General features: G+C 38.7%; 1 protein-coding gene across 7 annotated transcripts in view; it reads left to right on the top strand.

Annotated features, from left to right (window-relative positions):
- RABGAP1L (RAB GTPase activating protein 1 like) overlaps positions 1–13,189 on the top strand; it is a 669,536-nt gene that overhangs the window by 100,733 nt on the left and 555,614 nt on the right. The gene's annotated exons all lie outside the window — the stretch shown is intronic.

Here is a 13,189-nt window from a genome sequence, read left to right as displayed (position 1 = left end):
TTTGCATCAGGTGGCCAAAGTGTTGGAGTTTCAACTTCAACATCAGTCCTTCCAATGAACACCCAGGACTGATCTCCTTTAAGATGGACTGGTTGGATCTCCTTGCAATCCAAGGGACTCTCAAGAGTCTTCTCCTACATTTCAGTTCAAAAGCATCAATTCTTTGGTGCTCAGCTTTCTTTATAGTCCAACTCTCACATCCATACATGACTACTGGAAAAACCATAGCCTTGACTAGACGGACCTTTGTTGGCAAAGTAATGTCTCTGCTTTTGAATATGCTATCTAGGTTGGTCATAACTTTCTTTCCAAGGAGTAAGCGTCTTTTAATTTCATGGCTGCAATTGCCAGCTGCAGTGATTTTGGAGCCCAGAAAAATGAAGTAAGCCACTGTTTCCCCATCTATTTGCCATGAAGTGATGGGACTCGATGCCATGATCTTAGTTTTCTGAATGTTGAACTTTAAGCCAACTTTTTCACTCTCCTCTTTCACTTTCATCAAGAGGCTCTTTAGTTCTTCACTTTCTGCCATAAGGGTGGTGTCATCTGCATATTTGAGGTTATTGATATTTCTCCCGGAAATCTTGATTCCAGCTTGTGCTTCATCTAGCCCGCGTTTCTCATGATGTACTCTGCATAGAAGTTAAATAAGCAGGGTGACAATATACAGCCTTGACATACAAGGATTCCTTATGTGTAGATAATTGTATATACCATTTGGTCTTGACTGCTTTGTAGGCAAGTTCAGTTCAGTTCAGTCTTTCAGTCGTGTCTGACTCTTTGCAACCCCATGAACCGCAGCATGCCAGGCCTCCCTGTCCATCACCAACTGCCAGAGTCTACCCACACCCATGTCCATTGAGTCGGTGATGCCATCCAGCTATCTCATCCTCTATCGTCCCCTTCTCCTCCTGCCCTCAATCTTTCCCAGCATCAGGGTCTTTTCCAGTGAGTCAGCTCTTTGCATCAGGTGGCCAAAGTATTGGAGTTTCAGCTTCAGCATTAGTCCTTTCAATGAACACCCAGGACTGATCTCCCTTAGGATGGACTGGTTGGATCTCCTTGCAGTCCAAGGGACTCTCAAGAGTCTTCTCCAACACCACAGTTCAAAAGCAAGTACTTGTAGGCAAGTACTGTGTCATTTATCCCAGAATCTCCAATATCTAGCACCGTGCTAGGAACCAGTTCTGTGTAGTTACTTAGTCCTTCCTTAGAACTTTCTCTGTGCTGAGCACTGTTCTAGATGCTTCCTATGAGGTGTAGATGCTATTGTCTTCATTATACAGTTAGGGAAACTGAGGCTAGAGAGGTTAAATAGCTTTCTCAAGGTCATACAATCAAATACCAACTGCCACATAAATATTCTTACTCTGGTCTTTTTAAACATTTGTTGAGTAAGTGAGAAAAAATTGTAGAGTAAGTGAATAAAAAGTATGTAAAGATTTTATAAAGTTAGAGCATTGCCTAAATTCATTGTAATTTGTGGAGAGTAATAGAACATTGTACCTGATAGACTCCTAAGTTGTTTAGAGGATATGTGAAAACTGTTCTCATGTTTTGAAGATTTGTTATGTTCATGTTCTTTTGCTTTTATCAAACACTCCTGTTAGATTTTACATATTAAGCTTTATTTAGGAGCTGAACATAAGAAAAAAAATATTAACAGGCAACATTTATTGAGGACTTACTGTAATGGCCATTGTAAAATTTAATTGTCATAACAACATGTGAGAAAGATATTGTAATTATTACCCTATTTCTTTTTCAGAAGATGAAACAGAAGCTTAATGAGATTAAGTAACTCAGTCAGTTGGCCAGAAACTAATAGAGCTAGGGTTTAAGCCAAGCCATTTAACTTCTGAGTATATACTTTTAAAGACTGTACCCAATTAAATTTTGTTTATATGCTAAATTTAAAATTAAACCAGTTAGAATATAAATGGATTGGTATTCTTTGGTGTATTTCCAGTGGAATTTGAAAGGGAGAGTGTACCTGGGGCATTCAAGTGATTGCTCAGTGATTTCAAACCCAGGGACACCTTGCCCTGGGAGAAAAGCTGATTGATTTGTTCAGGAGAAGACCAACAATAACAGCTGTGGGGTGAAGGCAAGATGATTGTAATCTGAAATGTGTGAGTTGAGCAGCCTAAGCCTAATTATTGAGAGGTTCCAGTTAAAATGTCAGAGCAAATCCAATCAGGTCAGGCTCTTCTGGTGTTTCCAAAGTGGAGGTGGCAATCTTCTGTCCTTCGCCAGCTGATACTTTCATGAATTTCGGTCTCACCATGTGTAGAAATACTGCAGAGATTTTCTTATATACCCTGGAATTGATATGGATTTTTTTAAAGCTTTGTCTAGTATTTGAAATACACTATATAGATGATAAGTAGCATTATTGTATAGTAACCACTTCGATGCTTTGATGATTGTTGGTTATGCTGCTACTGATGCTAAGTCGCTTCAGTCGTGTCCAACTCTGTGCGACCCCATGGACAGCAGCCCACCAGGCTCCTCTGTCCATGGGATTCTCTAGGCAAGAATACTTGAGTGGGTTTTCATTTCCTTCTCTGTTGGTTATGCCAGCTAACCAAAAAGTGAGTAGGAAAAATTTGGTTTTGTTGTATTTGTTTTCTGACTAGTTGATTTTTGCTAAGTATTACTTTTTAATTTGTAATAAAATGATTCAGGGAAAGTAATACCATACATGTTTGGAAAACTGACCTCTTCACAGTTCCCTAACATGAAGTGGAGTTGTAATGATGGTAATTTCAGACTTTGTGGAAGGTTAGTTGGGGAGAGATTTTGGCTTCATGGTTTTATGTCTGTCAGATCACTTTGTTCCCAGGGATCTGCCCTGATGCTTGATGTGTGAATCAGAATGAAGTATTGATATAGCAAGCAAAGTGTAATTACTAGATTTGTTGTAAGTATTCAGCTTCATTTGTACTGAGTAACATAGGCCGTTACTGCTAGGAAGAAAAAATTTCCATGGGTTACTACTCGTGTCTGATCCTAATTTGGGAGAGTAAAATCGTTACATATACATATATATATATATATATATATGTATATATATGTGTATATATATATAATATAAAACACATCACTACTAGACAGCCATTTGATCATTTGTAGAGTGATTCAGAGATGTGCCTGTTTTGATGATAAATTGTTTCAGTTTTTAATTTGTGCTTGCTGGCTTAAAGCAAAAACTATATAGTGAGAAGTTGATGTAACTATAGTACAATACACAAACTAGAAAATTGACATTGGTACAGTCTATAGATTTCTGTTGGAGCTCTTTTTGAATACTTTTGTAAATCATAGTATACTTATATAATAGAATAATAATTTCTTGTTTTCCCAGTGGCAGAAGACCTTTACTAGCTTTATTTAACTTAAGGTGGCTGATCAAGATAGTTGTGGACAAAGAGGCTACCAGGTCCTAGCAGAGAAGAGTTCTAGATTGTTCAAATGCAGTAATTTTTTTGAAAATTGAAATATATTTGACATATAACATTGTGTAAACTTAAGGTGTATAACATGTTGATTTCATGTTTATATATTGTAATATGATTGCCGCTGTAGCATTATTTCCTCTGTCACATTACATGATTATCAGTTATTTCTTTGTGATCGGAATGATTAAGATCTGGTCTCTTAACAAGTTTGACTTTAATGCAGTGTTGTCTATATTAACTATACTGTGTGTTAGATCTTCAAGGCTTATTTACCTCTGGTTAGAGTTTGTACTCTGAAACAACATCTCTCCTATTCCCGCACTCCCCAGTAACCACCAGTTTACTCTCTGTTTTTATGAGTTTGACTTTTTTAGATTCTTCATATAAGTGATATCATGCTGTTTTATCTGTCTCTGTCTGGCTTATCTCACTAGCATAATGCCCTCAAGATCCACTTTCATTGTTGCAAATGGTGAGATATCCTTCTTTTTTATAGTTGAATAATATTCCATTGTACACCCTTTCTTTAAAAAAAATAATTTTATTTATTGATTTATTTTTGGCTGTGCTGGATCTTCGTTGCTGTGCAGGCTTTTCTGTAGTTGCAGCAAGCGGGGGCTACTCTGTAGTTGTGGTGCACAGGCTATTCATTTCAGTGGCTTCTCATTGAGGAATGTGGGCTCTAGGTCGCGTGGACTTGCGTAGTTGTGGTCATGGGCTCAGTAGCTGCAACTTCTGGGCTCTAGAGCACAGGGTCAATAGTTGTGCTTGGGTTTAGTTGCTCCATGTCATGTGGGATCTTCCCAGACCAGGGATCGAACCTGAGTCTCCTGCATTGGCAGGTGGACCCTTTATCCGTGAGCCATCAGGGAAGCCCAAATGCCACATCCTCTTTATGTGTTTATCTGTGGCTGGGCACTTAGGTTGTCTCCATATCATGGCTGTTGTGAATAATGCTGCAGTAAACACGAGAGTGCATTTATCTCTTTGATATCCTGTTTTCATCTCCTTTGGGTATGTACCTAGAAGTGGAATTGCTGAATCATATAGGAGATCCAGTTTTAACTTTTTGAGCCACCTTCATTTTGTTTTCCATATTGTCTGTACCAGGATCCACTCTTATTGTTGAGTTTATCTGTACCAAGATTTATCTTGAGTGGATCTGTACCAATTTACATTCTTGATTTACATTAGGAAAAGAAATTTTGACTTATAATCTGGCTATTAAGTAATTTAAAGCGATGATGTATTTTAACTGTACCCTCCCTAAGTCATGTCTGACTCTTTGCACCCCATGAACTGCACACCAGCCTTCCCTGTCCTTCACTGTCTCCTGGAGTTTGCTCAAACTCATGTCCATTGAGTCAATGATGCCATCTGACCATCTCATCCCCTGTCACCCCCTTCTCCTCTGGCCCTCAATCCTTCCCAGCATCAGGGTCTTTCCTAGTGAGTCTGCTGTTCACATCAGGTGGCCAAAGTATTGGAGTTTCAGCCTTAGTATCTGTCTTTCCAATGAATATTCAGGATTGATTTCCTTTAGGGTTGACTGGTTTAATCTCCTTGCTGTCTAAGGGACTGTCAAGAGTCTTCTCAAACACCACAGTTCGATAGCATCAATTCTTTGGCCCTCAGCCGCCTTTATGGTTCAACTCTCATGTTCATACATGACTACTGGAAAAACCATAGCTCTGACTATACCGACCTTTCTTGACAAAGTGATGTCTCTAGTTTTTAATACACTGTCTAGGTTTGTCATAGTTATTCTTCCAAGAAGCAAGCGTCTTTTAATTTTGTGGCTACAGTCACTGTCCACATTGATTTTGGAGCCCAAGAAAATGAAATCTGACAATTTCCACTTGCCATGAAGTGATAGAACTGGATGTCATGATCTTCATTTTTTGAATATTGAGTTTCAAGCCAGCTTTTTCATGCTCTTCTTTTAGCTTCATTCCTTCACCTTCGTCAAGAGTCTCTTTAGTTCCTCTTCACTTTCTGCTATTGAAGTGGTATCATCTGCATATCTGAGGTTGTTGATGTTTTCCCCGACAGTCTTGATTCCAGCTTGTTTCCAGCTTGTGAGTCATCCGGCCCAGCATTTTGTATGATGTACTCTGCAGATCAGTTAAATAAGCAGGGTGACGATATACAACCTTGGCATACTCCTTTCCCATTTTGAACTAGTCTGTTGTTCCCTGTCCAATTCTAACTGTTGCTTCTTGAACTGCATATAGGTTTCTCAGGAGGCAGGTAAGGTGGTCTGGTATTCCCATCTCTTTAAGAATTTTCCAGTTTGTTGTGATCCACACAGGCAAAGGTTTTAGCATAGTCAGTGAAGCAGAAGTAGATTTTTTTTGTTTTAATTCCCTCGCTTTTTCTGTAATCTAGCATGTGTTGGCAATTTGATCTCTGGTTCCTCTGCCTTTTTTAAGTCCAGCTTGTACATCTGAAAGTTCTCAATTCACGTCCCAGTTCTACCCTCATACTTGATCTGGAAGGGAACAGCTACCCACGCCAGTATTCTGGCCTAGAGAATTCCACGGACAGAGGAGCCTGGTAAGCTACAGTCCATGGACTCGCAAAGAGTTGGCCACAACTGAGCAAGTGTTGCTTCTTCACTTGATCTTCATTAGTCCAATTTTATGCATTTATTCTTTGCAGCAAGCACAGTATTAAATTCCTGCAGGAGGAAATGGCAGTTCACTGAAGTATCCTGGCAGGGAAAATCCCATGGACAGAGATGCCTGGTGGTCTACAGTCCATGGGGTCGTAAATAGTTGGACATGACTGAGCCACTGAACACACACAATATTAAATTGTGCCGGTAGAGGGTGCTGCAGAGATACCCTGAGGAAGGGACTTGTGTTCTTGGTTCTGGTGTGTTGTGATTGCTCCCTGCTCTTTACAAGGTTCTGGTACCTCCAGTGGTGGTGCACTCCCGCTCTGCACACAGTCCGAGCATTCCCTCTGTAAACTCGTGGCCCAGGTGCTGGCTCGGTGAGGGCTTCCTGTGGCCTTCCAGAGAAAGACACAGGCTCTGCCTCGGAGCTGCCTCCAGGAGTCCTGAGTTTCTTTGTTCACCTGCCTGCTGACATTGGCTACCTGCACCCTAGAGGATGTTTCCTGTTTTCTTGTGGTCCCGCTTTGCCGGGGCAGTCCAGAAAGCTTCGTCATCCACTGGTCTACAGTCACGCCTTCTACAGTGAGATCAGACTACCAGCTTTAGGGAGAGGACCTTCTTTATTGGTTTGCTCTTCTTTGGGTTTCTCTTCCTCAGCCTTAGAATAGTTTTAAAAATTCTCTTTGTAGTCACTCTCTTGTTATAGACAATTATTTTTTTTATTAATAAGATTTCCCTGTTCAAATTATTTTTGTGCTCTCTCCTGTATTTGGACTTATACTGACAGTAACTAATTTAACTAGTATCTAATGAAATTAGCCAGTCTGGTAGATAAAGTTCCTGATACATTTCTGGGGGGAAAATGTTTATTTTAGATACTCTTTTTTTTTTTTTAATCTCCCAAACTCCTTTTATTGGAAAACTACTGAAGAATGTCTTCTACCAAAAAATGAGGTTTAAAAAAAAAAATGAGGTTTTGAATTAAATAAATACATACATGGGGTCCAGGATTTGGAATATCCAACACAAGACAGAATCAGGAGTCCTGAGGGTGACAGTAATGGGGAGCCAGGCCAAGAGAACAGTGAACCCACATTATTAGAGCAGTCTTCAGGAGTGATTTCCTCAAGAAGACAAATTTAACGCAACACCCACAGTACCAGAAGATTTGTAAAAGAGATTTACATAATTAAGGAAGTGTTTGAATTTGAATTACTGTTAAGTACATAGAAAAATTAAGCCAATATAAAAATACTGGAAAATCATTTCGCTCCAGGGGAAACGAAATGCACTGGAAAAGACAAAGTAATAATAGTATACTATATGGTTTACCTAGGAAATAGATGCCATGTTGTTTAGTCGATCAGTTGTGTCCAATTCTTTTGCGACCCCATGGACTGTAGCCTGCCAGGCTTCTCTGTCCATGGGATTTCCCAGGCACGAATACTGGAATGAGTTGCCATACATAGTCTTTTTAGCTGATAGTCTTTTTTTGCTGTTCAAATAAAAACGTGTAATTTAACCCCAGACCTTTAGAAAATACAGTACAAACAGATCAGAGTTCATTCAAGTGAAAGTTAAATGGAATCATTTCTTATCTCAAATTGTGATTAAAAAAAACTTTTTATTTTTTAATGGGTTATAGCTGGATTAACAATGTTGTGATAGTTTTAGGTGAATAGCAAAGGGAGTCAGCCATACATATACATGTATCCATTCTCCCCCAAACTTGCCTCCCATCCAGGCTGCCACATAACACCGAGCGGAGTTCCCTGTACTATACATTAGGTTATCCATTTTAAATATAGAAGTGTGTACATGTCCATCCCCAATTCCCTAACTATCCCTTCTCCCCATCCTTCTCCCAACAACCATAAGTTTGTTTTCTAACTGTGGGATCTTCCTGGATGAGGGATCAGACCCATGTCTCCTACATTGGTAGGCAGATTCTTTACCACTGAGCCAGCAGGGAAGACAAAAAAATTATCTTTTTATTTACTCTTTTTTGGCAAAGGAAGGAACTAAAGCATGTTATTTTGCCTGTAAGAAACAGCTAATAAGAGGCAGCAGGGCTTCTTGCTAGTCTTCCTAAAGCTTTTCTATATGACCCTTTTGTATGACTTTATTGGGGAGAAGAGCCAAGAGAGCTATTGTACTTACAGGTAAAATTATCTTATATGACTTAGTAAACATTGTTTAATTACTAATACTTTGTTCTTATTTGTAATGGCAACACAGTTTTCCTTTTTTTGAAAGATTTTATTTGAAAGGAAGTAGGGGGAAGAACTACATAAAATGTTCTTTCTACTTAGTAGGAGTTTAGGCAATAATTAACAAACGTGAAAGAAGTCTTCTGTGTGGAATACTGTATTTGTGCTCTATTTATTAACTTGATTTTATCTATTTTTAATACATTTTACTTAGTCATCCTTTTTCAGTTCAGTTCAGTTGCTCAGTCGTGTCCGACTCTTTGCGACCCCATGAACTGCAGCATGCCAGGCTTCCCTGTCCATCACCAACTCCCGGAGTCTACTCAAACTCATGTCCATCGAGTCGGTGATGCCATCCAACCATCTCATCCTCTGTTGACCCCTTCTCCTCCTGCCTTCAATCTTTCCCAGCATCAGGGTCTTTTCAAATGAATCAGCTTTTCATATCAGGTGGCCAACGTATTGGAGTTTGAGCTTCAGCATCAGTCCTTCCAATGAACACTCAGAACTGATTTCCTTTAGGATGGACTGGTTGGATCTTCTTGCAGTCCAAGGGATTCTCAAGAGTCTTCTCCAACACCACAGTTGAAAAGCATCAATTCTTCAACACTCAGCTTTCTTTATAGCCCAACTCTCACATCCATACATGACTACTGTAAAAACCATAGCTTTAACTAGACGGACCTTTGTTGGCTAAGTAATGTCTCTGCTTTTGAATATGCTGTCTAGGTTGGTCATAACTTTCCTTCCAAGGAATAAGTGTCTTAATTTCATGGCTGCAATCACCATCTGCAGTGATTTTGGAATTAGAAAAATAAAGTTAGCCAGTTTCCACTGTTTCCCCATCTATATGCCATGAAGTGATAGGACCGGATGCCATAATCTGTTTTCTGAATGTTGAGCTTTAAGCGAACTTTTTCACTCTCCTCTTTCACTTTCATCAAGAGGCTCTTTAGTTCTTCTTCACTTTCTGCCATAAGGGTGGTGTCATCTGCATATCTGAGGTTATTGATATTTCTCCCTGCAGTCTTAATTCCAGCTTGTGCTTCTTCCAGCCCAGCGTTTCTCATGATGTACTCTGCATAGAAGTTAAATAAGCACGGTGACAATATACAGCCTTGACGGACTCCTTTTCCTATTTGGAACCAGTCTGTTGTTCCATGTCCAGTTGTAACTGTTGTTTCCTGACCTGCATACAGGTTTCTCAAGAGGCAGGTCAGGTGATCTGGTGTTCCCATCTCTTGAAGAATTTTCCACAGTTTATTGTGATTCACACAGTCAAAGGCTTTGGCATAGTCAATAAAGCAGAAATAGATGTTTTTCTGGAACTCTCTTTTTTGATGATCCACCATCAGATGTTGGCAATTTGATCTCTGGTTCCTCTGCCTTTTCTAAAACCAGCTTGAACATTTGAAAGTTCACGCTTCACATATTGTTGAAGCCTGGCTTTTCCTGTTATTTTCTAAATTGTTCTTTACCTGTTTTCTTTAAGGTCCATATGTTCAGGTAAATTATTCTATTTTTCCACTGTACATAGAAAATTCTTATCCTTTTGATAACTAGTCAGAGCTTCATATAACTTGATTCAGCTGTTTTAAGTGGAATTGAGCTTCTGAGGAATCCAAATTATTTTACATGCAGATCATGTTGTTTAGTATTAATTTTTTTTTGCTTAAAATATAAACACCAAAATAGGACTGTGTAGAAAAGAGTTAACAAAGGAGGACTGAAACTACTGTTCCTGAAAGTTGTGCTTGTAAGGTTGGTTCTTGTCTGGCAATTTTAAAGCCAATTTTAAAGCTTTGGGGGTGGTTTCCACCATTCTTAGAACTGAGACTAGTGACTTATTATGCCACTTAGTACAAATAATGTGGTTTGTCCTGGGCTCCTGCCTTCCTTATGGAATCTGGGATTTTGGTATATGCTAGGCAGAGGATGCCTATGTGATTAGTCTTGAGAAAAACAGACTCTTGTCTGTGAGCGTGTCACGTATGTTATGTGTCATTTCTCACATGCCACAACTCATTGCTGGGAAAGTGTGTCCTCTGTGAGACTCTCCAGGAAGAGTAGTCTTGGAGTCTGTGCCTAGTTTCCTCTGAACTTCACCCTGTGTGCCTTTTCCCTTTGCCAATTTTGCTTTGTATTTGTTCACTCTACTATGTCCTGAGCCTAAGTACAGCTGTATGCTGAGTCCTGTGAGTCCTCGTAGCAAGTCATCGATCCTTGAGTGGTCTTGAAGAGCATTTTGTTGTGACTAGTTTATCATCCAGAAATCACATTTAAGATAACTATTTCCGTGTGTGTGTGTGTGTGTGTGGCTTTTATTGATTACAGAAAATGAGTATTTGCCTAATTGAAGGTCTCTTTATGAGTATACAAAATAGCTTTTCTGCACCTTGTCTTCAGAGGAGCAATGAGTAATGAGTTGATGATAATATATAGTAAATATACATGGGTTTATAGTTTTGGAAACTTACCACCTGAAAATGTCTTCAGACACCTAGAATAAGTTTTTCTTGATGCACTTCAAGTAGATCCTCCTCCACACTCATGTTCTGTTCCCCTCCCATCTCCCTATCAGAAATAGTAAGAGGATACTCAGAACTCCTCGTTACTCTAGTAATACTGCCCCTTGCTTGTCTTGTGTACCAGAAGGAGTAAAGCGGGGTACTCCTGAGTTCTGCGTTCTCTTTCCAGGAGCCTTTTTCCTACACTCAGCCTTCAGCATTGCTGAAATAATCCTTTGCTCTTTTAATCCATTTTGCCTTCTTTGATGTGATTCTATTCTTTCTGCTACCACACTCACTCCTGAGGTTAACTCATCCAGTCTAATTCCTTTAAATATATCTGTAAAATAGGTAACTTCCAACTTTTCATCTTTCACCTGAGGTCTCAGACCTCTATGTTCCTCATTCATGTATCCTGCAGCTCTACTTCTTTGGTGTCTCAAAATCACTATCCTGAAAGTCTAGACCCCCGACCCTGTCACACACCTGTCCCTCCTGTAGTCTCCCCCAGCATTATGATTTATAGTCTGATCTTTTCAGTTACTCAGGTTGAGAACTTAGAGTCATCCTTGACTTCTTTTTCTTTCACTGCACATCTAATTCATCAGTAAATCATATCTGCTCTACTTCCAACTATATAAGGAAACATAAAACTCTCGAGGAAAGGGATAAAGAAAAATACATGAATAGACATAGGTGAAAATGTTGGTAAAATAAAAATAATTAGAAGAAAAAGAAAAAGGAGCAGGAACTCCAGGTGGAATCACTAGTATTTTATTTTGTTAAAAAGTAAACTTGCTTATAGGGCTTCCCAGGTGGCACAGTGGAAAAGAATCCACCTGCCAATGCAGAAGACAGAAGAGACACAGATTTGATCCCTGGGTCAGAAAGATTCCCTGGAGAAGGATATGACCACCCACTCCAGTATTATTGCCTGGAAAATTCAATGGTCAGAGCAGCCTGGTGGGCTACAGTCCATGGGGTTGCAAAGAGTTGGACACGACTAAGCATGCGTGCTAACTTGCTCATGCCTTAAACTCCCTCATCAAATTGAGTTTGTAATTTTTTTGCTGTTGTTTGGCTCAACTCCAGCTTATGTTTATGAAAGAGAAAATGGGCACTTGTTAACCAGCAGTATAGGGAGAAAATGTTATTTTTCTTTGTTTTTGATGTTTCGAAATTATAGTTATACTCAATTATAAAAATATTTGTAGTTTGGCTTTTGATTATTTTGATGTATAAGCCTGATACTTGCAAAAGCCCAAATGTATCACTACCCAAATTTCCTGTATTACTACCATTGAATAATAAAGCAAAATAATTGATTTACTAAATGTTTTTAGTGGTGATTAAGCCAAGTTTTAGATTTTGATTGTTGTAATCATTTTAATATATATTTTTAACTATAGCTAATTTCTCATTTTTTTAATTTGAAGAGAGTTAGTAAAAAGTATTCATATTTGAATCATGGTTCTGCATTTCAAATTTTTATCCATTACGAGTGTGAGAGTTAATGGGACATTATTGTCCAAGGATGGTGTGGAGGTTGTTGTATTTTCTTAAAGCTTATTGACAGATACTTTTTTCAGTAATGGACCTAAAGATACCATCTGTTCTTTCATAACTTTCGTATAGGTTAAATTCTCTACACTGGTAGCAGATTTAAGACAATCCTAAGCATCTATTAACATTTTTTTTTTTCACAGTAATTAGTCTTCGTGTTCTAAAAATCTTTGGGGAACAAATAAAATTTCCTACCTGATGAATGAAAAGAAAAAATAACCAACTTTTAAATCTTGCTGATGAGTATAATTCCTAATGATGAAACTTATTCTTTCTATTATTGAAGGCACTGAAGCAAGCAAGATTTTTAAGGTTCACATCTATGGAAGCCCCTTATCTGGGTTTGAAACCCTGCTCTACAGTGACTTGGTCAAATTATTTAACTTCTCTGTGCTTCAGTTTCTAGTTTGTAAATTGTGAATGATACCTGTTAAGAATGTTGGAAGGATAAAATTAGGTGATACTTGCTAAGTATTCGAAATAGTCCCTGAAACAAATGAATGCTTGCTATACTGCTTATACCAGTTCTATTAGTATTGGTGGTACTAATAGTACTACCACAGTCATGCTTTTTTCTGAGACTGCTGGTGCTTTGTGAGTGATAACCGGAAATCAGAATAGCCTGCAGAATTAGAGTAAAATACCCCTCTGAGAAGGCAAAACGTTGGCTATATTTATTTGGAACCTACATGTATATGCATGCAGTCTTTGTTCTGCAGATATGATATGCATGGATTTATGTTACCATGGTTTAGTTAAAGAATACCAGTCCCCCAGACACATGGTTCAAATTTTTGTTAACCATGGTATATTAATTGTGAGTAATTG

This window comes from Cervus canadensis, chromosome 13 (assembly GCF_019320065.1).
Source record: "Cervus canadensis isolate Bull #8, Minnesota chromosome 13, ASM1932006v1, whole genome shotgun sequence".
Taxonomy (NCBI): Eukaryota; Metazoa; Chordata; class Mammalia; order Artiodactyla; family Cervidae; genus Cervus; species Cervus canadensis.
Note: the sequence above shows the minus strand (reverse complement) of the source record. Positions and strands in the feature narration are given on the sequence as shown.